Consider the following 24,415-nt stretch of genomic DNA (forward strand, 5'->3'; position numbering starts at 1 on the left):
CATGTGGAACTTGTTCTTCCATGTCCCAGAAATTGGGACTATTGCCAGTACAGAAAGACTAACAAGCAGATTTTGTGTCAGGCTAATTTGGGTTTCAATTTTATGTTAGTCCGTAGAAAGTGAGAATTGTATTCAGTGATCCAATGGAGTTACTGTGATATAAAAAGATGGGAGATCAGGGATCACTGTTCATTCAGCCAACCATGATAGGTGTACATAGGCAGTATTTAAAAATAATTTATTTGTTCTTTCCTATAAAACGCTGTAATAACAAACTTCTCTGAAGTGACATCTGTGCATGATGAATTGCATCCGATGATTTCCACAGGTAGATGTGTAGCTGTCTCTTCTCTGCTCTTTGGAGATTTGGAGTGTATTAACTTTATGAACTCCATGGGAAAATGATTGCTTTTTAGAGGGATTATTCAATTACCCACTTTAGGCACAATGCAATAAATCTTAGGTTACACTAAAGGCAGGCATTAATCAGCAGAGCCTGCAAGCATGATGGCTCTGTTCTCCTGGATGGCCAGCAGGCTTAAGGCAGCATTCATTGTCTTCAGTTCATTCCTCACAGGTACAGCTGATCAATTCTTATTATTTTACCTTACTAACCTCTGTCTTCATCTTCGGAATTTGCTATAACCCTTATGCATTTTGATTATAGTTTAAACCCTGTTTCCCCTTTTAAATGAGGTTGGTATATATACATACAGGCAAAGGCAAAATATTATCAATTTTCCCCATAGCTCCTACACTTTGAAAATTTTTAGGAGCCATTTTCAATACTTTTCTAAAAATATGTTTAGTACAAATGTTGTTCTCTGATTGAATAATTGGTTTTCACTAGTGGCAAAAGTTAGTGAAACTCAACTTTGGTACTCTTCAGTACACTTAAAAACCAGGTACAAGCTGCCATTTGTTTTTACTTAGTAACATTTTCACCTGAAATGGTAATCACAAAATACAGTCCCTTATTGTTTATGGTTTCCTTGTTAAAGCATGAAGAAAGTATTCTGTCTAGAAAGGCAAGAATAAGAGAATTGTTTTCTAAACTGAGCCTTCGTGTGAGGTTTTATTTTTGCATTCATATCTTCCTGGCTTTTTCTCAGCTCAGGACATTCCTGGCAGTTACAGTGGGATGGCTGGTTCCTCCTCGGTGTCTGTGTGGTGAGGAATCGCTTGCGAAGTCAGTGCAAGCAACTTTTTGTTTATTTGTACTGGTTATCTTACCGACTGGAGAGATCCTGTTACATTATATCATTGCACTCTGATTGAAAGTCAACAGTAATGAGAAGCTAAGAAAATATTTTTCGAGGATGTAAGTAAAAGCCGTTTTGGTGATGAAAAAAATAGAAATATTCACACTGCAAGAAGAAATTAGGGCGTATTTCCTCGAGTACTGTATCTTTTCTTGCTCTTGCGGTCCAGGCACTTTCGCTCCCTGTTCAGTAGGTGGTGCCAGAGTCAAAGTAACCTTTCTTGGCTCTCTGAAAGACACTTTTAATGTTTGCCAGTGGTGTTAAGATGTCATCTCAAAGTACTGTAAAAATGCTGTTAGTGGATATGGATCCGCAGGAAAGAGGGTTTGTGTCAGAAAGCTCTTGTGGTGAATGTCGAGATCCTCGTTTCATCTCGAAACCCTTGAGAGAAGCTGAGCTTAGAAGGCCAAGAGCTGGTGTGTCACAATTCAGGAATAAGCTGGTGCTGAATTGCTGTACTTGATAACTCCAGGTTTTGCATGGGAGAGCAGTGCTGCAGGAAACAGAGGAAAATACAAATTGTAAGAAATAAAACTGATTGGGAAACAAACCATCACACTCTCTGTGTGAGAGTGTAAAGATCCAACTGAGATGCAGGTCTGGATGCAGCAGTAGAGGTACAACAGTTCTCAATGAGCTTCTCTTGCTGCCCTTGCATCTTGATGGTGATCATCCATTTGCTTTGGTAAAAACAAGTTCCAGATTGGTTTGCCTTTAAGGCAAAAGGTCTTTTTTTACCTATAAAAACCATTTGAGGGAAGATCAAATAACTACCTAGGAGTTTTTCTGCATGAGAAGGTCAGTGCTGCTTTTGTGGAGGACTGTAAACATTTTTAGCACTCGTTTGCTTGCCAGGTGTTTCTCAGAGGGAGAGCATACAGTGTGCTGGCTCGGCCAACAACATCCCCTCAGCGTGCCTGTGATTACTGATTGTTTATTTGTATAACCTTGGTTCGTGTGTAGGGCCCCAGACTTCTGCTTTCCAGCATTGGGCCGAGTTAATGTCAGGCAGGACGAGCCAACACCTTCAGGCTCACAGCATCCTCAGTCCTGTGCATGCATCTGCTGCCACGTGTTTCCTCAACGTAGCAGCCACAAGGCCAGTGATATTTGCTCTGTAGGATCCATTCTTATCATGTACTAACCTCAGTGTGGTCCAGGTTCAGCCACGAGTGTAGGTGATGTGGTTCTGACTCCCACTGAGAGGATTATTCAAACAGCCAGTCAGGAGCTTTCTCCTGGCTTCCCAGCTGTTTGATCCAGGGAATGGAAGCTGTGTGCATTACTGCACCCAGTCCCTGGGTGTCCAAGTAAGGACTTAGATGTGTACAACTGAATTTTTTTGGTGTCTTTCTAGTCAGACTCTAACACACTAAGACAGCTCCTGCATTCCTCCAGGCATTATGTAGCTGCCCAGGAAAAGTTAATATTTCCAAAGTTTGGCCACTGTTCCATAAGACAACTTAGTTGGTCACACATAGAACCCGCTTTGTGCAAACAAATGGTGGTTTTCACTGATTACAGCAGCATATGTTTTAAACCTTCCTGTGGCTTAGTGGAGTTTGAAAAGTAGAGTATGCTTTAATGGTAATATGGACTTTTTATGTACAGCTTCCTGCCCTTAAATAATTCTGTGCTCTGCCATCAGAAATAGTAACATGGAGAGGAAAGTGATTAATCCAAGACTGTTTATGTACTAAGTGGTGGATCCTGGACTAGAACTCCATGTCCCAAATCCCCTTGAGTTCCCCACAAAGTAAAGAGCCACTGCATTAGCCATAGCCAGGTAGATTTATAAGAATTTATAAACAGAATACCCATGTGCTTATGGATATGAACCTGTCTGAAGGGATTTAGATCCAGCACTCTGTGTGATTTCTTCATATCCTTGCATTCAGACTGCTCTCCCATTCTCTGCAGACCATTCAGAGGGAATGGAGAACAATGCCTCCTGCATACATTGAAAGCATTGCACAAAGTAATACAGAGATAATTTAAAAAATCAGACAAATATTTATTTATTTGCTGGCAGGATCCAGAGTCAGTGACAGTCCAGTGTAGGCAGGAAGGAGATCCCTCCACGCTGCAGTGTGAGGTGCAGTAGTGAGGGAATATGGCTACTCAAGCCCACGGAGTTCAGTGATGGATTAGCACAGGCACTTCCTGGGAGAGCCTGTGCCTGGAAAGGACCACCCAGCTCCCTAGCTCTGCAGTATCTCCATTCACAGTGAACCATCAGGAGCTGAAATATTTCTGACATCCTGAAGCAGAATTTAATCTGTAGTGAGAGGTCAGCAGCCAAACCTGTAATATCTGAGGCCTAGCAAGGCAAGAGCAACAGATGACTGTGCACATTCCATCCTGGGCTGTGGCCTGTGACTGGGGATCTTCTTCAAGCTTTGGAGGATAAATAGGGTTGGGCCAGATAAGAGGGACTGAAGAGCCATAATCACCTAAACCCCCTTTAGTCTCCAAGGCTTGGAACCTTTGTGGCTGCAATACTCTAATGGAAAATATTTGAGGGCTGGTTAAATTTGTGGCTATTGTAAGTGAAGATAAAAGAAATATTTACTAATGTGTTCCCGCTGTTGTCCAGCACACTGCTGCCTGCGTGGAAGCATGTGGAGGCCTCTCTGCAGACACTGGAGGTAACTCAGTGCAGTGGGATGGGAAAGAGGGTGTCACTGCTTATAATTCAATTGTCACAGAGTGCCCGAGGCCATTCCAGCAGACAGTGTGCACAGCTTCAAGATCTGAGAGGGCTTTGGGTGATGTGAAACATGCAGTTACTAAGTGCTGGATTTGATTTGTTTGCTGGAAGCTCAGAATAAAGAGGGTAATTTTAAAAGGGGTGTTAATTCCTTAGCCAGGGACAGTTGCCATCTCTCCAGAGGCACATGTGTGTAGGATTAGCTGCTCTCCTTGGCCCCTGAAGCTGATCTGTAATATAAAGGAACAATTTTGAAACCGGCAGAATCTGTGCTGACCTCCCATAGGAGGGGTAAGGCTGGGCACTGAGCATGTGGGTGGTAGAGTGGAAGTTTCCGTGGAGTATGGGCGGGGGCTCCTCTAATAATTTACATTTATACTGGTTCCAGTTGGACAAAGCTGGCTCAGTGGCCAGGGCAGGGCCTGATGCATGACTTGTTCCATCTTGTTTGTTTATGGAGCCTTGTTCTGGGCACCTAAAGACAACAGCCCTTCTTAGTGTGGTGTGGCTGCAAGTGGAGCTGATAGGGAGCAGGCTGGGATGCTTGAAAACCCAGGATTCTTTAGCTTAAGTGATGGAATCTGCTTTGAAAGACACAATCTACAGATGTTCAATGTGGGCTCAATTTTCCCCACATCACGATGAAGTTACAGATGAAGTATTTCCATTTGTTATTATCCATGAGGAAAATGAAAAAAAAAAATCATTAAGGGATAAATAACCTTTTATAAGATTTATTTTTTTAAAAAAAGGTTGTTTTCCTTCATCTGATCCAGGCTTTCATCTCCTTAAGTGTACATATGGACATGGTCAAACTTATTCTGACTAACTTTGAAGCTATTTGAATATTACAAGTGTGAAATTGTGACCACACGTGTTATATTAACACTTTGCAAAGGAGAATTGTGTGTATGTGAGAGAAAAATCAGCTGCATATATGAGGTGAAAATGGAAGCAGTTGAAAAAGATTGGAAAGAAATAAGGGAGGCAGAAATAACAAAATACTATTATTTGTGTACGTAGTGAAATATGTAATATAAATTTGGATATCTAGACTGTCTTCTAGACCAGTATTTTTGAATACATCACAAAATAGTTCAAAATATCTATTTTGAAAAATAACTGAATTACTCTTTTAGTAGAAATACTGCAATGGATGCTTTTAATTTAGAGGCAGCAAAGTGATGGTAAACTTGACCTAGACTGAAAAACATAAAAATCAGACCTTAAGACTGTCAAAATTGTGCAAATGTCAAAAGATTTTTTTCATTTTTGTTGCAAAAGAAATGAAAACTTTCAATGTAAACCAAGAAAAAGTTAATTGACTCCCACTAAATTTTGAAGTAGCTACCACATTTTCCTGAAAAGTCCTGTCACTTTTAAGCTTTCCAAATAAGGAATTTCAAGGAAAAGGGAGAACATGCAGGGAAAGGGCTTCCAGGCAAAAGATGAGGATATGGGTAAAATTGTCTCTCATTTTTCCCTTCTCTCTGAAATCCAGCACCAAGGGAGGGCAGTGACTGTGATAATAGAGGCAAATGATAAATGAAAGAAGGGACACTTCAACATAATCTAGATAACAGGAAAATTTTAAATGGACAATTTAACACGAGAGACTGCATGGAATTATTTTTCATTAAACAATCAAAGCTTGTGATAATGCAAATGAAATCCATTTTTAGCTGCAGGAAATTTTGAGAATTTCAGAGGAATAGAAAATATGAGAATAATAATATCATGATGGTAATTCACAGTAATTATAGAAAAGCATAATTGCACAACACAAGCACTAATCAAAGCTGGGAAGAGCACTTTGGCATTCATTAGGATTTCAGAGCTATTAGCATTTACCTTTGTCATTGGGCACCACACAACAGGCATTATTAATTTCATGTCAATCTAGAGCATAATTTCCCTGATCAAATATCAGTTCCTAATGATGAACCACAAAGATTGGCTTATCTGACAGGGATTTTGGGGACGTATTTTGAGAGGAAAGCTTTGCTGGTGATCTCTTTGGAGGCAGCAGTGTTGCCCTTGAACGTAGGTTGTTGCTGAAGGTCTGTGAGTTATCCTATATGTGGACAAATTCCAGCACTTTATTTGCATCTGCTGGCCTAAAAAAGCTTCAGAGCCTTGCCCGTGCTTTCCCTCTTGATATCTTACAGGTGTAATTTTCTGAGCTTCATACATCTGTGTGTGTGTTAATAATCAAAGTGTTATTGAGCTGTGCACGTGTCTTGTGCTGCTGTGGTACATGTGCAGCTCATCAGTTGTGCTCCCTGCAACTCCGAATCTGATGTTCAGCTAGTCCTGCATTATTCTGGGTGTAGAATTCAGGTCACTTGGTTGTTGTTTGGGTTTTTTTTTTCCCCTACTGACCAGCTGTGCTTTTTTTCTTCACCTGCCCTGACTGCCTAGAATGAGGAAAAGATCATTTTGCAGTTCATACCATACAGGGGTGGAGGTGAAGGGAACATTTGAGCCAATCAAAGTTGAATTCAAGGAAGAAGAATATGGAATATTCTCTTAGGTTCAGTAGAAGAAAAGCTGTAATTTGTGCAATAAAAGAAACAAACAAAACCAGGTCCCTAAACATGAAATGTGACTCTCCGGGCCCTCTTGGTTCTTTTTGTAATCCTGTTTATGCATTAATTTTTTTAAAAATCAAATCTGTTCTCTTACTGACATTTACAGGGCTTAAAAAGACTCTGTACCATCTGTATGCTTTTTGAAGAGAAGGGTTGTCTATAGGAGAAGACACTGGCTAATAAATAAAAGAATACCTTAATTTGTTGTTCAATTAAGCAAGATACAACTTCCCAACATACAGGTGGGTCATTCCCAGTGTTGGAAATAGCAAGTATTGGCTCAGTTTTCCTTTTCCTCAGCTCACTCCCTGTCACGGTGCTTTTCCCTGGCTTGTGGCAGGATTGTTTTTCTGTTAGCAACTTCTTTTTTAACACACCATTCTGACACCTTGACAGTTCATGTGCTAAATCAAACTTTACAGTTCCTGGCAGGCAGTTATTAGATGTATTGCACTTAATTAACTTTGCACCTAATTACAAGCAGCGCTGGCCGATTACAAAGGGCATAAATATATTAGTGCCCTGGCTGTCACATCAGGAAAATGGCTGTTGGAACAAGTCAAGCAAAAGCAATTACCACGTTGTGTGCATGGGGAAGTGCAGCAGAGTGCAGGAAGAGGAATTAACTGGTTTGCTGTGGGGAGGAATTCAGTTTTGCACTTTGCATTTCAGGTGACCCCAAAAAGTATGATAAAAGATTGCCTTTCATTTGTGTAAACACCTCTTGTGTGTGAGGGAAGAACTAAAGCTGCACGGTGAGGGCTGACTTAGGTTTGGTGAGATACCCACCCTGGGTATGTGTAGATTAAATATGAGGATTCCAGCATTAAGGAAATTAAATATATGCTACAGATTATAAGCAAAACTTGTGATTCAGAATGGCACAGTGCAACTGTTACTTATACAGGAGTTGCCAAAATGAGCAGGAATGCAGAATTTGGTCTCATCTGTAGCGGGATATGTTGTAAAGAGCAAATGTTAGCACTCAGCTGGCATTCAGTGGAAATCTGCCTTGTGTTAGCACAGGAAGAAAACATCTCTGCTGGAAAAGTAAGCAAGGCATCCAGAGCAATCTCGAAAATTTTGTCTGTGGCTTTGTAAACAAGAGTCTTTATGAGAGAGATGTTTCCTCCTGTATCGAGTTTCTGCTCTAAACACAACATGCTCTCTTCTGCAGAGGAAAATGGAGCATGTTATACAGGTGGCTGAACTGACTTGTTATCCATATGGCCATGGAGGGATGTTGTCTTCATTTCACCAGAATCTTGGTGAAGGAAGAAAAACTGAGAACTGTTTAATATGATAATTTTTTCATTCCTTTTCCTTTTACTGCTTTGCAGCAGAATAGCCTCTGGATTAGTAATGTCTTGCAACAAAATGAAACAAAATGTTTGTTTTCCCTTTCAACGAAACTCAATTATTCGTCAGTGTGTAGACAAACCAACATAAGCCCAAGTCACAGGAATTTCATGGTCAGACTGTACTATTTGCTTTGTGCAAGGTACTTACTTAACGCTTTGTACAAAGCAGCACCGAGGTCACAGCAGCCAGTTTTGTGTATATTGGCTAAAAAAGGTCACTAGAACTTGACTTTGCTTGAGGCAAATGGAAAGAAACAGAGGGAGTCACAATGTGGTGCTAAATTAGTGGCTGTAGGGCTTGTGCCTGTTGTTATTTACAAGCTCTGCATAAAGAGAACTGTGAGGATGGATGGAAACCTTTCCCAGCCCAGAACAGCCAGTCATTGTGATTCCCCCCTAAATAGGCTGCCTGTGTTGTTTCTGATAACTCATGGAAAAGTAGGTGGCCTGTAAAAGAAGTTTTGGATGCCTTTGCAAGCAAGCGTGCTGGCATGAAACACTCAGTGGACTCCTTTGTGTGCAACTGCATAAAGTGGGGAGATAATGTGTTTTCAAATACTGCATTGCATCAGCACTGAAAACATTGCTCAGTGTGTTAAGACCTTGGGTGGCCAGCAGTTTTTACCCTGTATAAAATTAGAGACGTTGCTGTAGAAAAATAAACCTGCCCAGGAAAGTGTCCTGATGGAAAGGTCTGGGGGAGGGAAGCACTGTCGTTCAAGGAACTCGTGCCAGTGTCAGTCCTTACTAGAAGAGTCAGGAACTCAGCCCAGGAGAGAAGTTAAATCAGTCAGGGTTTCGGGTAGACCTCTATGATTTCAGTTTTCAAGGGCAAAATACGTGATACTGAGCTTTTTTCACTGTGGGGTGCAAGGAATTGATGTGAAATAATGGGGACTTGACTCTTCCGATGCACAGAGTGAGTTATGACCAACACAAAGTGTGTTAGAATGGTAATTTCTTAATTGAATGCACTAGAAGTAACAATCCATGAATAATGGTTAAAACAATAAAAGTAAATCTAAAGCTCCATGCACTTGAGGAAAATGAGATAAAACAGCAGTGAGAAGTTATTCCAACAGGATAGGTCTATTTTATGTGCTTGATTTTTTTTTCTGATGTGGATGCTCATAGAATTATAGAATTATTTAAGTTGGAAAAGACCCTGTTTGACATCACTGAGGCCACCTGTAAATCAAACACTGCCAAGTCTACCACTAAACCATATCCCTCAGTGCCACTTCTACACGTCTTTCAAATACCTCTAGGTGAGGTGACTTGTCCTTCTTAAATGGCTACTGATTTGATCCAATTGCTGTTAGTTAAACTATTCAACCTGAATAGTCAGTTTGTATTTATATGTGTGTATTTATATATCTATATGTATGTATTTGTGTATATTGTTGTAGCAGAAACCCATGGTGGGGGAAATTCATTGGGAATAGTGAAGAAAAGGCTGGGAAGTCAGTTATGGCAGCTCTTTTGCCCACTTGGATAATATTTCGGTAGCCACCATGGAGTCCTCAGCTTTTCTATATTTATCGCATTTGCACTATGATACAAATGACACAAAACTGAATTGATTGTTCTTTTTTGTTCTGTAGATGAGATGTTTCTCAGTCATGACTTCCAAAGGCTTAGTGCGCTCCTAAGATCCAAGGATCCTGTCTTCCATCAGTTTTTGGAAGCATCTAAAGGAAAACTGGGAACTGCAGTGCTATATGGAGAACAGGCAGGTATGTGAAAACCCTCTGTTAGACTTTCCATCCAAGTCTGCTTTGTTCCTGGAGCTGCACACTTTGCAGTTTGACTTCTACACCCTGTTGTAATGACTCTTTCCGTGTGAGTGCATCATCCTCCAGGAAGCTAATTGACTTTGACTTCCCTGCTTCTCTTCTCAGTGGGTGATGCCAGTTGTAATTCTTTTATTGATTGTTTAGAGCAATTAGCGGAAAACAAATTTCTCCAAAGAACAGATAATTTGGTTTTGTCGCTCTCTACCATTAAAACCGAACAATTTGTTATCTGGGAAAGAAAAAGTTAGTAGGGAACACATTCCGTCTGTTTATTAGCTGAAGAGAGACAGGTTAGCTCATCATTAATGTCATGGGTAATTAGCGCTCTCGTGCTGCCACCATCTGCACCAGGGGCTGGCAGTCTGTCAGCAGCCTCCAGTGCCAGGGCTGATCGTGTCTGCCTGTGCCAAGCCACGGGCAGGCCCTGTGTGATCCCGACATTTGTAAACAGCAGTGGGCTAATGGGATCGAACCAGGCAGTTTTGTTGTATCTGTGGCTGCTGCCCTGGGAAGGACACGAGGCTTCAAACCTCCCCGGGCAATTCCCAGTCATTGGGTCACCAGCACCGGGCTCAGGATGCCACTCTCAATTAATCAGACTTCTGCTGGTCACAGCTGGTTTTTGTTTCCATTCGGGACGAGGTTTGGGAAGGCAAATGTGACCTGTGCTCACATTCCATCAGCATCACTGCCCTCCACGACAGCCAGCACGGAAACCCTGGCATGTCCCACAGAGGCCTCCTTAATTGGATAGGCTTCCTAGTTGTTAGGGAGTAATAACTTCTTATTCTACTCCAGACTGAAAAGAAGGGATTTTACTTGACGTGAGTCTTTTCAAATAAAAAAAAAACCCAACCAGGGAAAAAGGTAATACTTCTGTAATGTTTAGGCATTAGTTGAGGTGTTTTACTGACTCTTGTTTCTGTTATTCAGGTTTTATTTTGAGGAAAAAAAGTTCTGAAAATTCTCACTGCTTAGTAAAATTGCTTGTGAAGGTCAAGAGGATCTCAAGATCCTATATGCAGGGAATTGAAAGCTTGTGTTGGAATGGCTCTCTCTCAGGCTTAAATTTGCATCATGGTTACTATGAAGGAAATGATTATGCATGTAAGGGGTTAGTGAGGTGTTCAATAGTTTTTCATTGGTGCTCTCCTGTTCTGTGCATTCAGTCATGTGGATTGTACATCCAAGTACAGGTGGAATTTAAATGCTTCCCTTGGCATGTGGTTTTGAAGCCACATTAAGATGTATTACTTCAGGTATCGTGGAAATTATAATTAGAGAATATCTATTAATAGTGCTTATTCCTCATATCTGGACATTTTCTTCTCCAGGACCACTGGAGCACACAGGTGTTAAAAATGCGAGTTCCCACTGGCATTGTAGAAAAACCCATTTCATAGTTGTAAGGTAGAGCACAATTCCCATGGGACTGCTAAATGTTTGTGTTGGATGCACGGAGCCTGAGTATGTTCAGGGAGTAATCTCTGTTTCTGATGTGAGAACATGGGTCTGCCTTTGGAAACTCTGAATCTCAGTCACAGGTGAGAGGAGTCAGGAATTTCAGAGTCATTAAAATGCATTTCCAAAGATCTGGTGTTAGCAAGAGGTGCAGTTGGGTTACATTCTCTTAAAAATGGCCAGAAGTGGAGGCAACAGCAAAATAGGGGAGAGTATGAAGGATAACAGGAAAGCTGTGATGTCTCAATATATTAAGTTCTTCTTGTGGAAATGTATATATATATGTGTGTGTCTGTGTATATATATATATAATTTGGAAAGGGAATAATGTAAGGAAGATGATACTGTAATGAACAAGAAAGCAGGAGTATTTTATGACTTAATATTCTAAAATGCTTATTTACAAATGCAAAAGGTAGTTTGCACTCATGGGCTGATCCAAAGCAACTGGAATCAAAATGTTCCTTTGGGTTTCAGTAGCTTTTAGGCCCAGGCATCTTTTCCAGTGTTTTTTTGGGTAAATTTACTGCATGCAAATTTCTACAGAATTTGCTGCCTTCAGCTGCCGTTAGAAATCATCTGTTCTAAGGAATGTACAGAATAAACACATCATGAAAAAAATCAGATGTTTAAGATCCAATAGGAGTAGCAATATGGTTTATAAGAATCTTTTTGTTGTTCCATTTACTTCTGTGGCATTGGAGTAATTTTTATGTGGTGTGCCCATTAGCATATTCAGATATTATAAAATTTAAAATTATATTTTACATTATATTTTAAAGATACATATCTGTTTATCTTGAGGTATCAGTGGATCAATACAGAAAACAAAGTCATTTTAGCTTTGGGATTAGAGGAGGAAAAAGAGGTTTTAATCCACAGTTCTGGGGTACAATGATAACCTCTCTGTCACTTTCTTACACATAAAGTGGAAAACCATTACAGATACTAAAATTAAACATTATGCCAATACCGTAAACACAGTGTGAGGATTTATTGCATCACTGAGCTCTTTAGAATATTAACATTCCTTGGCTTCACTGAGAAGCATTGACTAATTCCAGGTGAGTCACCTCAGACAACAAAGCCCACTGTTGGTAGAATCTGTCACACAGAGCATGAGGTGACAATTCCCAAGGGCCACGTGTAGATGTGAGGATGTTTTGTTACACTGTGGTGACTCACATTCCTTTAGTTCTCATTAGTTTACACTGTATTCTATTATAGAAAAATTGATTTCTGTTAACTTCCACTTTCACTTAATGTACCCATATCATTTAATGAACATAATATACCTTAAAATATTAAATTACAGCCTTTCTGCCTCCCAGGTAGACTGTCAGACCTGGTGGTATAAATTAATATGGAATGCTGCACAGCTAACAAATTCCATTTAGCCAAGCAGCTCCCAGGGCTGGAGCCTTCCACTGAAACCAATGGAGAGACTTAGAATGGCTCCATTAATTGCTAAAATAAGAGTGTGCATTCACAAGATCAAACTCAGTTAACTTTTTTTAAAATTCCTATAAAGCAGACTGTTACCCTCTGATACTGAATCCTCTTTTCCCTCAGGCTGAAATTTTGTATATTATTTTTCAAAACACCTGTTGAGTTGGGACAGAAGAAACTAAGCAACCCGTGATATCATTTTTCATTTAGAAAAATGTGTTGTAGTCATAGAAGATTATTATAAATTGTTTCTTGATTGTAAATAATATACATCCAGAGAACGGATAATTAATTGCAGGCAAAGTTCAATTAAGAAAGGTCACCTTAAATGTGCCTTATTTTATTTGTCTCCCTGATTATCACTGGTCAGATGTAATTACACACTTTTCAAATTGCAACCCTGGAAAGATGGGTTAAATGTCACTGTAAATTGCAGGTTTTAAGAAAGTAATTAATATATACTTCTTGACTATTTTTAGGTTGGGTTTGTTGGGTTTTTTGGTCTGACAATACCACCAAAGCTTAAAGCAATCAGAGGTGACTTAAAATACACTCAAAAAATCCATTTAATTTTAATAAGACTTGGACCTGAAGAGCTCCATTATAGGCGGATAAAATCTGGAATCTAACTGAGGTTCAGAATTGCTTCTTGCCTGACTAAATGAACAGCAGAGTAGAAATTTGGGCCTTTTTTAATTCTCTCTATTTGTGACAATCTAGTTAGATTGTTGCAAGATGGATAATTTACTAGCCACACTTATTTCTGATTTTGCAGTAGGCACTATTTATAATAATGAACACCAACTCCAAACTTTTTAGCCTCTTGTTTTTTTTCTTCCAGCTTCCCCTTTGCCCTTCACAGCTTTTCTTTGTGCTGTTGTTGGACACATCTTGAGAGTTATTGTATCAACAGTCAACTTTTTAGATGGTTTTGAGGTGTGCTGGCACTGGCATCTCCAAAGCTGTCCAGGACACTTCAACACAACCCTCCTCTGGCAATGCTGGGCATCAGATCTGAGCAAAGGCAGCTCAGGTTTCCTGGTGCCAGCTGATATTATATTTATGGGGATCAAGAAAATAAACCACGTTTGCCCAGAATGCCGTAGCCTATTCCAAATGCAAGTAAAGAGGTTGGGAATCTGAATCCCTCATCTATCCCAACTGCTGGAGGTAGAAGGACAAAGCCAAGCTGTGAGCTAAGGAGAGGAGAGGCTTAGTGAGAATGGGCATTGATGGAAATCCACTGAGGTGAATAGAAGTGGATTGATGCAGGTTTGCATCAATAGGAAAGCTTTCTGGTCGCCTCCTTTGACCACAGAGTGTGAGGTTTCACTGTCTTTCTCCTCTTCATATCATGAGGCATCTCATGTTGAAGAGTTATACCCCATAGCCAAGTAGAAAACATACAGAAAAATATGTGCTAGACCTTCATCGGGCTCTTTTCTGCTGGGAAAGGGTGGCTGACAGAGGTCAGACACCACTACTGCTGACGTGAGTTGAAAAAATTAGCAGGTTTTTACTTTTCTGTAAATATTTGGATCATGATAAACAGTTTGATTTTGGGTACAGACCACTCTTCACTAAGTGTAGTCCCACCTAAATATGCTTTTTGGTGTGAGTCAGAGCTGTGTCCTAGAGCCAGACTAAACTTGCCTCAGGTCCTAATGGACCTGAATTGACAACATTTTATTGACATCTTGGTAGGATAGAGGACTGCTTTTTTTTTTTTTTCTGCCAACTCTGTTACCTGAAATAATCAAAATTCAGAACTTCACAATGACTGCTCAGTGATAAAAGGACACTTTCCTTTGACTCGTGTCCTTTGAGGTGGGCGGGTTCTGAACATCAACCAGGGATGTGCAGTTTCTCAAGTGCAGTCCTTAGAAAATAGCACAGAATTCTTTGCACGAATATGCAGGCTTGCTTTTGAAAGTTACACTTAAAACTCATTATGGATTATTTTCAATTATGAATCAAAGCTCTGACAATGCTCTTTTTTAATGGGGTTAATCTGATAAGGGAAAAGAGGATAACTTTGCCAGTGTAGATTGCATATGCAAACAGGAAGCCTGTGGAGCCTTCATGCTTCAAGTGCAGTGTGTGATTCTTTTTAGATTCAGCCACGAACACTTTCTGGGGCAATACTCCACTCCTTTTGTTTTATGGTATCAAATGAAGACTGGGACATTAAAAGCAGGGCATGAGAGAAATGAAAAATGTCAGTAAAAGCAGCTGATGAAAACCTTATTAAGCAGCTATGCATGTCAGGCTGTGTTCCTTCTGTAATGTATATGTTTGTAATAACAGCTCTGAATTCTGCAGGGACCTATAAGTAATGAACAAAATTGGTCAAGCAAAAAAAAGGACTTATTGGAAACTTGAGTGCTGTTGAGTCCCATAATATGCAAACTGTACATCTGCATAAAATAAGCCTGTGCCCCGCTGATAGCTTTTATATTGTTCCCCTTGTATACATCAATTTGTTTGCTGGGCTGAGTTTACTGCAGTGAGTTTTATGGTGAGAATTACGTCCCCAATTTCCATAAGTAGCCAAGTGTTCACTGTCAATATCAATAACAAGGCAAAATGTAAAACTGAACAGGACAGACAGTGTCTCCAAGGAGAAAGTTGCCCTCTTACCTAGAGTGGAAAGTTTCTGGTGTTAATGTATCCCTCCCAATGGAGGAACAAAATAATGAGGGGAGGGAATGATGAAAGCATTGCAAATACCATGTGAAGGAAGCTAGAGTGTGAAGAGTTAGGCTGTACAAAAGACAAAAAAAAGAAGAAAAACAAAAGCACTAACAAACTACCTCTTTGCCTAGAAAGACAGAAACTAAAGAGGTGGGAATAGTCTGGAATTGGTAAAGAAACAAAACCTGTTGACTTGGAGCAAAAATTGCTCAAAAATTGTAATGTACCAGAGCACCAAAAACTACTTCCTTGAAACTCGTAGAGTAACATGAATGAAGAATAAAAGCAAAAGAACTGTGCTCAGCAAGGTTTTGAGGTGGGGATATATATGTTTTACTAGGAAAGCCTCAGGCTCTTTCTTGGTTTTCTGTCAGAAAAAGGAGGCTAATCTGAGGGAGCTGCCTTGAGTAAACCTGAGGATAGGAAACTGGGGGAAATCATAAAGCCAGAGAAGTGAAAAGCTGAGTATTTCCTTGCCTGTGGGAACATGGAATAGTAGAAGGGAGGACAGATGGAATGATGTGATATTACAGTTGAGAATTAATACATACGTCCCTTTTGAAACATGAACAGGTCTTAAAGAAAATGATACATTAGCAAATCAGAACAAACTTTAATTCATTATTTAACTGGAAACTTGAAATCAGACTAACATTTAATTATAAATGTTAGCTTTCTGCTCACCTGTACATTTGGAGTAGACTGGGAGTTTGTATTCAAGTGTCAGCTGATCACATGAGAAGTGAGGAAGGGCTGCTCTTGTGTGGGACTCGCCTCACCTGCTGTTGGCAAATTATCTAAGATCTCCCTGTGGTTCCTGGAGAGAGCCTGGACAGCTCCATCCCATTTATCTTACAGTGTCAAAAGCCTCTTTGCTCCTTACAGTAGAAGCTGGAGCTCAGGTCTTTATACAGCCAGAGAGGTTTGTGAAAGGCAGTTTCATATTCTTCTAGAGCACTGATACAGTAAGGAAATAATGCCATAAAAGCTCATAATAAAAAGGTCCATTACATTCTGTTGGTACTAAAGTTTTAATTTGTTAGGCACACAGGCACTGGGATGGGAGACTGGAGAGCAGTGTAAATGGATACCAGTCCAGGAACAGCCCAAGGAAAAAATACACAGTAAAATAATGATTTTCAAATATATTTTTGGACAAACCTGAAGCACATTTTTACAACCCATGATGAATGAGGTGAACACACAGTTTAATGTTTTCCAGCAGATGAGTTAGAAATGATTGACCAGGGTGACACACAGGTCAGCTGGGAGTGGAGCAGGAGAGAAAGAAACAGGACAAGCTGCTACAGGAGGACAGCAGGACAGCAGAAATGGGGCAGAAGTTTGGGACTGGAAACAAAATTGGTTTTTTGTTTAGGGAGCAGAGGATGAAGAGCCTGAATTCCGTGATGTGCCAAGGAAGTCTGGGAAAGTCGGTGGCATTCAGGTGAACTGTGTAGCAGCAGAAATGCAAGAACTTTGATGCTCTCCTCACCATGTGTCTTTAATATCTATAGTGGGTGATGCTTTGGCTTAAAACTATTTTTGGAAGTTAAATCTTCAGTTTTCGGCTCCAAAAACCTTAAAAACTCGCAACACATATCCAAAAGTGGCCCCAAAAGAGTAAATGTGTTTTGACATATTTCTTTGTTCTTTTAAAGTAAATGAAACAATTAGTCCAAATGAAGCACTTCATCACTGAAACCCAGAGGAATTCCTTGGCTGCTGACAGATCATGAATAATAATAGAGTGTGCAGAAAAGGAGGAGGAGTCATGAGAGCCTATGGGTGACAAACAAAAGCCAATTTCAAAGACTCTTAAGCTGGGTTAACTCATTCTGAAGTGTTCAGGTTCTATTTCAGAGTGTCCAGTGAGCCAAAAGTGTTACAGTGGGTTCTGTGAGCTTCTGCAAAGCACTTCATCTACTCATTTCTATCATAAATAACTGACTGTTCTCCAATTTCATGTAAAATGTGGTCAGTGGAGATCTTTATTTATAATATTTATTCTTAATATGTATATATTTATAGTATTTATTTATTTATAATATTTCTTATAAGAAAGTGTGTTCATTTGCAAATAGTATAAGGACAAGCTGAGCTTTCTGCTTTCTCTTAAAGCCTGTTTATTTTATTTCACAATCATCTTGTCCATCTCCACCACATTTTTCTGTTTCAGCTCTTCCTGATGTCTAGTTTAGAAGTCTGTACATTTTAAGAAAGTTGTTAAATTAGGTATAGTTTGGTGAGCTGCAGCATCACAGGTGATTTTACAGATCCCAGGACATTTACCCTCATCATTATTTTGCTTTGAGTCAGTGGGCTCTCTGGCTGACTGTCACTTGTGGGGAGTTAGGTCCCAGACATATTAACAGCTACACCCCAACTAAAGTGTGTACCACTAGGGATTGTCTTCAAGCCCAATAAACTTCCTGTTATTTCCTATCTTAAAATCTCTGCTAAGTACTAAAAATTAAAAAAAGAGAGGGGAAAAAAAAGGTTGAGGTCACACTGCAGCTGCATCCTCATTGAGAATTCAGATGGGAAACACAAGCTAATCTATACAAAAATAACACCTAAAAAGGACACATTAATAATCTTGGACATGAAAGAATATTTAAAAAGCCCCATAGTCTCTGCAGTTTAATAATATCCGAGAGTAGTAACTACTTTAGCAAAGAGAAGGATGCTTTTTGGGAAGCTGGTGACAAGTAGCCAAGTGGTCCCATGCTTATTTACAGTTGAGGGGATTGGTATTTTTGAGCAAAATTTTATTAATTAACAAGACAATTTCTTTTTGAAGTAGGATCCCCATCAATGAAATTGATTTTCAAATGAAGAAAGTTCTGCAATCCTTAAAGTTAAAAAATTATTTTTGTAATTATTATACGTATTTTTTTCTGTGTGTCTCCTCTATAGCCATCTAGCTAATTGTGAACAGTGATTTCCCCTGAGGTGAAGTTGGGAGGGAAATGAAACAGGCCAAAAAAGGGGGAAATCTGTAGATGAAAGATTTCTTGAAGTGCTAAAACAAAAGTGTGGAAGACTTGGGAATGGGGAAAGAAAACCTGAAATGAAGTGAATTGCAAGAGGGAGAAACAGGGTGGAAATTATTAATGAAATTGCTTTCCAGCTGTTCTCCCATTTTCTCTCAGCGAACCACAAAACCAGATTGTCAGCATAGTTCTAGTGTCTCTCCCACAATTCCATTTCAGGGCTATGGAAGAGAGATTGCAATTTGCATTTACTTCTTAAGACTTACAAATGTGCCTTTTCCCAATAAACAGAGAATCAATGATGCACTTCATTGTTTCTTTCAGGTTTCTCAGCAGGAAGATTGGCCTCTTTACACTGGAAGACCTCTGTCTGTGGTGTTTGTATTTCCACTTGTTTTTGACAAGCTGAGTGAAATATATCAGTAAGTAACAGGATTTTGATAAAAATAACATTGTATGTAGTTGGGAGTTACTGAATAAGTGAATTTAGAGTTCAGTTTGAACAAACCCGTGACTAACAGTAGTCAAGGATTAACAGATTATTAACTCATCGTTCCTAACATTTATATGCTAACAGATGAAAATGTTTCACATATGAACTAGGTACTGTTCTGCTCATAAATGCATGTTTGCCTGTGTCATATTTTTGCAGTAGAATAGAGAGCACTTTTATGTTGAGCCAGGCTTCTGACTGGGAGAACTAAACTGTGTTAACGTGGTCTACCTCAAACCTCCCAGCTCCCACTGGGAACACATTGTGTGCGAGGCCATCCTACCATCTTCTCAGTGTCAGCTAAGATAATGTGGTCAAATAATGTCATCCTCAGTTCAAAAATACCTTTCAGATAGTATTTTGGTTCTGATCCTGCAGAGACTGAACAACTTGGTTAATTCTGACCATTGCACGTGACCAGAGAAGTCAATTTAAATCCTGCCTGTTTGGCATGAAAGAAATACTGTAACAATATGTGTAAATGCTTAATTTCCAAATGGTCTGATCTAATGAAGTCAGATTGGCATCTTTAAAGACTCATTAAAAAGAGGAGCCTAGCTCAGTTATCTGAGTGCTCAGTCAGAATAATTGCTCTGAAATCAGGGTTGGGGGCTTTTGTTTGTCATTACACTGTAGCAGGTGTGAGACATTGGACTTGAGTCCTACCATGATTTGGGCCATTTTGTCTCTGTCTTTGCTCTTCATGAAGCACTAATCTTTTGGCCAGTGCTCCTCAGAAGATGAGAGGGAAAGGAACAGTGCAGACCAAGAAGGTGAAGTATTTTAATGTCCTATATGGCATGTTCCTCCTCTGTCTTTATTACCTGGCTATGATAACAACAGAATTGTTGGGCTCTTCAGACAATAATCTGTTTAAAGCTCTTGGAAGGTGCCTGTTTTTATCAGCATTAATTGCTTCCAGTGGGACTAAGCATTAATAAAGGTAAGTCTTCGTATCACCAGGGAATAATTAGAACAAAGTGCAAAGGAAAGAGAAGTAGAATGAAAATTGTTCTTATTATTCTTGTAGTAGCTAAGGAGGAAATCTTTTTTTTTTTCCGTTTTTCTGTTAGTAATCATGTTTACAAATGTAGGTGGACTGTACTGTGTCCAAGCTCTGAGAAAGAAAAAAGGAAGAGGAAAACACTGCTGTAAAGAACCAGAAAAATAGAATAGTTTTTATGAGAGACCTCAGCAGTTATTCTTTTACTGGAATCATTAAATCTTCCTGTAACTAAGTGAAAAGCTTGTAGTGTTCATATACCCATCTCTGTAGGAATTCCTTCCATATTTTGTTTAGTATGCAGAGGTACAGCTTAAGTTGGCCAATGGTAAGAGACCATCCTAGGTTTATTTTTCCTTGGGGACTTCTACACCACACAGGCTTTTTCTTTGACCTTTACATTTTCTTCTGAGGACAAGGGGTTGGAGTGTGCAGGAGAACCAGAAATCCCCACCCTGGCTCCGGAGAAAACCTACCCAGCTTTTGAGCATCAGAAGTCCTAAACATCTGGGGATCATTTGAAACTGTAGCTGCTCACTCGCCATGGAAGACATGAAAGAAGCAGTTAATGTTTCTCTTCTGGGTAAGGAATTGATCTTTATCACCACTTTCCCTAAACTGTATTAATAACAATCACCAGGGACAGGAGAGGTACTGCATACTTTAAAGGCAGCAGGAGCTGCCCCGGGTCACGGAAGTAAAGGAGGAATTTGAATCTGAGTTTTACTTGTTTTCTATCCAGAAGCATGAGCCTCTTTTGTTGGAAACACTTTTTGTGTGAAGTTTGACTGCAGCTTCTAAGGATATGTAAAAATAAATCAAGTTAACAACAACAAGGAGAAAGAAAAAAAACCCTCCTGTGAGGCCTCAAAAAATTCTTTCTCTACCAAAAAGAACTGTAAATGTTTTTTGGAGTTTTTTCCATCAAATGAAAATTTAGATTCATGCTGTTAAATTCTTACTGAGAAAAGTGTGAGGTGCTGCTTCTGCTGATGTAGTGGAATAATGCAAGTACCAGTTTAAAATTTAGAAGTTTCTCTAACGTGTGGAGTGAATTTGCCATCTCAACAACATGCCCCACAGTTCTTTATGTGTCTTGGGGATGTTGGCTTAGAAGAACTTTACTTTTCTTAACTTTGGGAATGTAGCAATGCACAGATGTAAGCAGCAATGCAAGATATTCATGATGTAGGGTTTTTTTTTAACTTTTCTTGGCTATTTTTATAGGAACTTTTTCTGCACCACTCTGGCAAGGCAGATTTCCAAGTCTTTGATTTCTTGAATCTTGCTGCTGTCAGATATTAATGGATGTTACTTGATGCTTTGAAAGGGTGCACTTGTGTGGATAATAAAGGAGCTAGTTCCCTTGTTCACAGATTTTTTTTGAGGAGTAGAACTACAAAAGCATTGCTCCCCTTATGACAGAAGCAAGGCCCCCAGATCATACTTCATTCCTTCCAAACCCCTTCCTGCACCTGGAAAGAATGCCAGCATCCCAGCTGATAAAAACTGGGTTTTAGTGAAGTCAGAGAGGAACAACCACATATAAACCCAACAGCACAAATTAAGGAGAGGTTCTTATCTGCCACAGACTAATTGGCTGGGGCCTACTGTTCTACATATCAGATCTCTCCCTGCTGTTCAGAGAATGTTGAGTGTGCCAGAAATAGTTTGTCCTTATGTGTGTGTGTATCTGTTCCCAGATCACAGGCTGACCTGCTTCCTCTCCAGCCCTTCCTTTGGAAGCATCACCACTGATTTAGAAGGGGTGTGTATCCATCCACACTCCAGTAAACACTCTTTGTAGAGTTAGACACCACACTTATTCCTCTTTATTGGGTCACATGTGGGCAAGGGTTCTGTTAAGTGCTCTATTATTATGGAAGTCAGTTTAATGACTGCATGCTATAAAAGTTAAAGCAATTATATGTAAGGCATGATGATCAATATGACTTCCAAATGTTTACATGCCATGCATGTCGGATTCCAGTTGGAAAACAAAACAAACCCCTCAAGGTTGCAGGCTGTGCTTTAGAAGAGCCACATGTTGTAACCTCAGAACCTCAAAATATCAGCTGGTTTCAGTGCATGATCAGAGCAGAGGAATCTGTGCCACATTCTGCCCTTTATTTCCTGAATCTGGCTGCAGTAACAATCAGATGTGCACTTCTGCCAAATGCAGCCAGTGTTTGATCCACATTCAGATCAGGGAATTATTTGTACAATTTTTTTCCCTCCTGGCATATCTCATTCTGACATAATTTTTGTACAGGATATAAAAAAGATAGATATGTAAATAAGGAATGACCTTTTCTAAAATTCATCTGTGGTGGCTCTTATATTGCTTTTAGGTAAAATGAAATCCTTTGCAGACACCAAATAAGATCAAGGACCATTGTGCTCTCAGACTGGAAGATGTAACCTTTTGTGAAACATTTAAAATCAAAATACTCTGGACACATAAAAGAAACAGATTTTCACCTTCCTAGAAAGGAGAGCAGAAGTGATCAATCACTGTTGCCAGGAACACTTTGCCTTTGTCAGCAGAACCTCTGGAAGAGCCCAGGTAACTCTCATTTCAGTCCTTCAGCACAGATTTCTCTGTCCCACAGGTATTTCCTGTCCTAATTTATGTGTACCTGCTTCTGCTGTTCTTATCCACTGCTGGTGCATAGAGTGTTAATTTTTGTAAATTATCAGGCTGTAGATATAAGTTACCAAAGTGAACTGAGCCTGAGCCATTCAGGAACTGCTTCCCTGTCCCTTCTGGCTCATCTTTTCCTTCTCCAGAGGCAATGGCACACAGGGGAGATCATAGGTGTAAAGGCAAGGATAGCAGCTGCCTTCACTGTCAAACACTGGTCTCTTTGTATTCATGAGTTATATACAGTTCAGTCAAGGAAAAGGTCCAAATAAATAAATACCATTAAACATGAAAAGAACAACTGGAAAGAGTGAATGAACCAGTCAGAAATCTCCAACTGGATTTCGTGGAATTCCTCCTTTGCAGGTGAACCTCCTTGTTTGAGAAATACGCCCTTGGGCCCTGAAGTTTTAAATTTTATCAAAATGTGTTAACTTGCTTGATTTTGCTGAGGATTGCAATATTTCTTGAAAAGTTTATATGAAGGGTTTGGATGTGATTTTTTTTTCTGCACCTACAGGAGTGTTATCATCTGTTCTGAAGCAAATCAGCTTCCTGGGAGCTTTACCATTATTCAGGTTAGAGTCATGTAAGCTGTGTAGGAATATTGCCATCAGATAAATAGACCAACAATACTGAAACAAGGCATTTGAATATTACATTTGCTTCTATATATATTGAAATAAAATGGTATGTACGGAATTTTATTTAATAGAACATGAATGTGATTTTTAGGTAAATGTGTCCAACAGGCTAAAGCAAATGCTTGAAAGTTTTTATTTTACTACTTTGCTTATGGTGTGGTGCTATAAACTGCTTTTGTTAGTTTAATAACAAGGGTGGGAAGAGACCAACTACTGGGAGATCAATTTAAAAAGTAGCTCAGAAGAAATTAACACAGGAGAGCAACTTCAAGGTGTCTGGTGTTTTATTTCATGGTAACAAAAATACTGCACAAGGAGTCATCAAACACAGTTGTCGGGTTTCCTTTTGTTCTTTGGTTTGTTCTTTCTGTTAAAACCTGTGGTAGGGCAGAATTAGTGCTGGAAATTTCCTTTCCTAATGACTTCAAATATACTCATTTTAAACCCAAGTAGGTGCCTTTTTAGAAAAGTGCTGGAGGCTCTTCTAGCAGCATCAACATGACACAGAGATGACACTAAATTAGGTATCTACATTTGTGTTAAAAACTGCAGCAAGTCTCAGTAGAATTGTTTTTAAACTACTGCAAAATGTGTTTAGTGTTTATAGATGAAACATATATGGAGGTAGTCTTAAAAAACACAAGGATTACAGAAATGTAAAAGATTTCATCTTTTTTTAAAGAAACCATTTACTATCAGTCATGATTTCTGAGTGGTATCTGTGAGATTACAGAAAATAAAAGCAGTGATTAGGGGAATGTAACAGATTTAATAATTTTTACCATTTCCTATCAGTGATGATTTCTGAATGTTTCTGTGAGATCATAAAAAAAATGCTGTGATTATGGGAATGTAACAGATTTTATCATTTAAAAAAAAATACATCTACTATCAGTCGTGATTTCTGAATGTTACCTGTGAAATGATGAAAAAATGTAGTGATTATGGGAATGGAACAGATTTAAACATTATTTTTTTTTAAAAACCCATTTATTATCAGTCACGATTTCTGAACGTCATCTGTGAGATTATAAAAAAAACACAGCAATTACAGGAATGTAACAGATTTGATCATCTTTTATCTCTTACTATCAGTCATGATTTCTGAATGTTTCTGTGAGATTATAAAAAAGTGCAGTGATTCAGGGAATGTAACAGATGATTTAATCATTTTTTACCATTTCCTATCAGTGATGATTTCTGAATGTTATGTGTGAGATCATAAAAAAATGTAGTGATTATGGGAATGGAACAGATTTGATCATTAAAAAAATACATTTACTATCAGTCGTGATTTCTGAATGTTACCTG

General features: G+C 39.3%; 2 long non-coding RNA genes across 7 annotated transcripts in view; one reads left to right on the forward strand and one right to left on the reverse strand.

Moving 5' to 3' along the window:
- Positions 1-24,415, forward strand: part of LOC113970669 — a 93,767-nt gene that overhangs the window by 25,154 nt on the left and 44,198 nt on the right. For 2 of the 6 annotated variants that reach the window (XR_003535257.1, XR_003535262.1), the window contains exons 3-6: positions 9,529-9,660; positions 18,645-18,742; positions 19,453-20,399; positions 22,168-22,382. This is a non-coding gene — a long non-coding RNA (uncharacterized LOC113970669). Of the gene's footprint in view, positions 1-9,528; positions 9,661-18,644; positions 18,743-19,452; positions 20,400-21,519; positions 21,585-22,167; positions 22,383-24,415 lie in introns of all 6 variants that reach the window. The other 4 variants (XR_003535259.1, XR_003535260.1, XR_003535258.1 and 1 more) reach the window with 4 other exon arrangements.
- The window catches only part of LOC113970670, a 13,767-nt gene continuing 13,542 nt past the window's right edge, over positions 24,191-24,415 (reverse strand). The window contains exon 10 of the long non-coding RNA XR_003535268.1: positions 24,191-24,412. This is a non-coding gene — a long non-coding RNA (uncharacterized LOC113970670). The remainder of the gene's footprint in view (positions 24,413-24,415) is intronic.

Source organism: Neopelma chrysocephalum, unplaced genomic scaffold, assembly GCF_003984885.1.
Source record: "Neopelma chrysocephalum unplaced genomic scaffold, ASM398488v2 Primary Assembly neopelma1_78, whole genome shotgun sequence".
Taxonomy (NCBI): domain Eukaryota; kingdom Metazoa; phylum Chordata; class Aves; order Passeriformes; family Pipridae; genus Neopelma; species Neopelma chrysocephalum.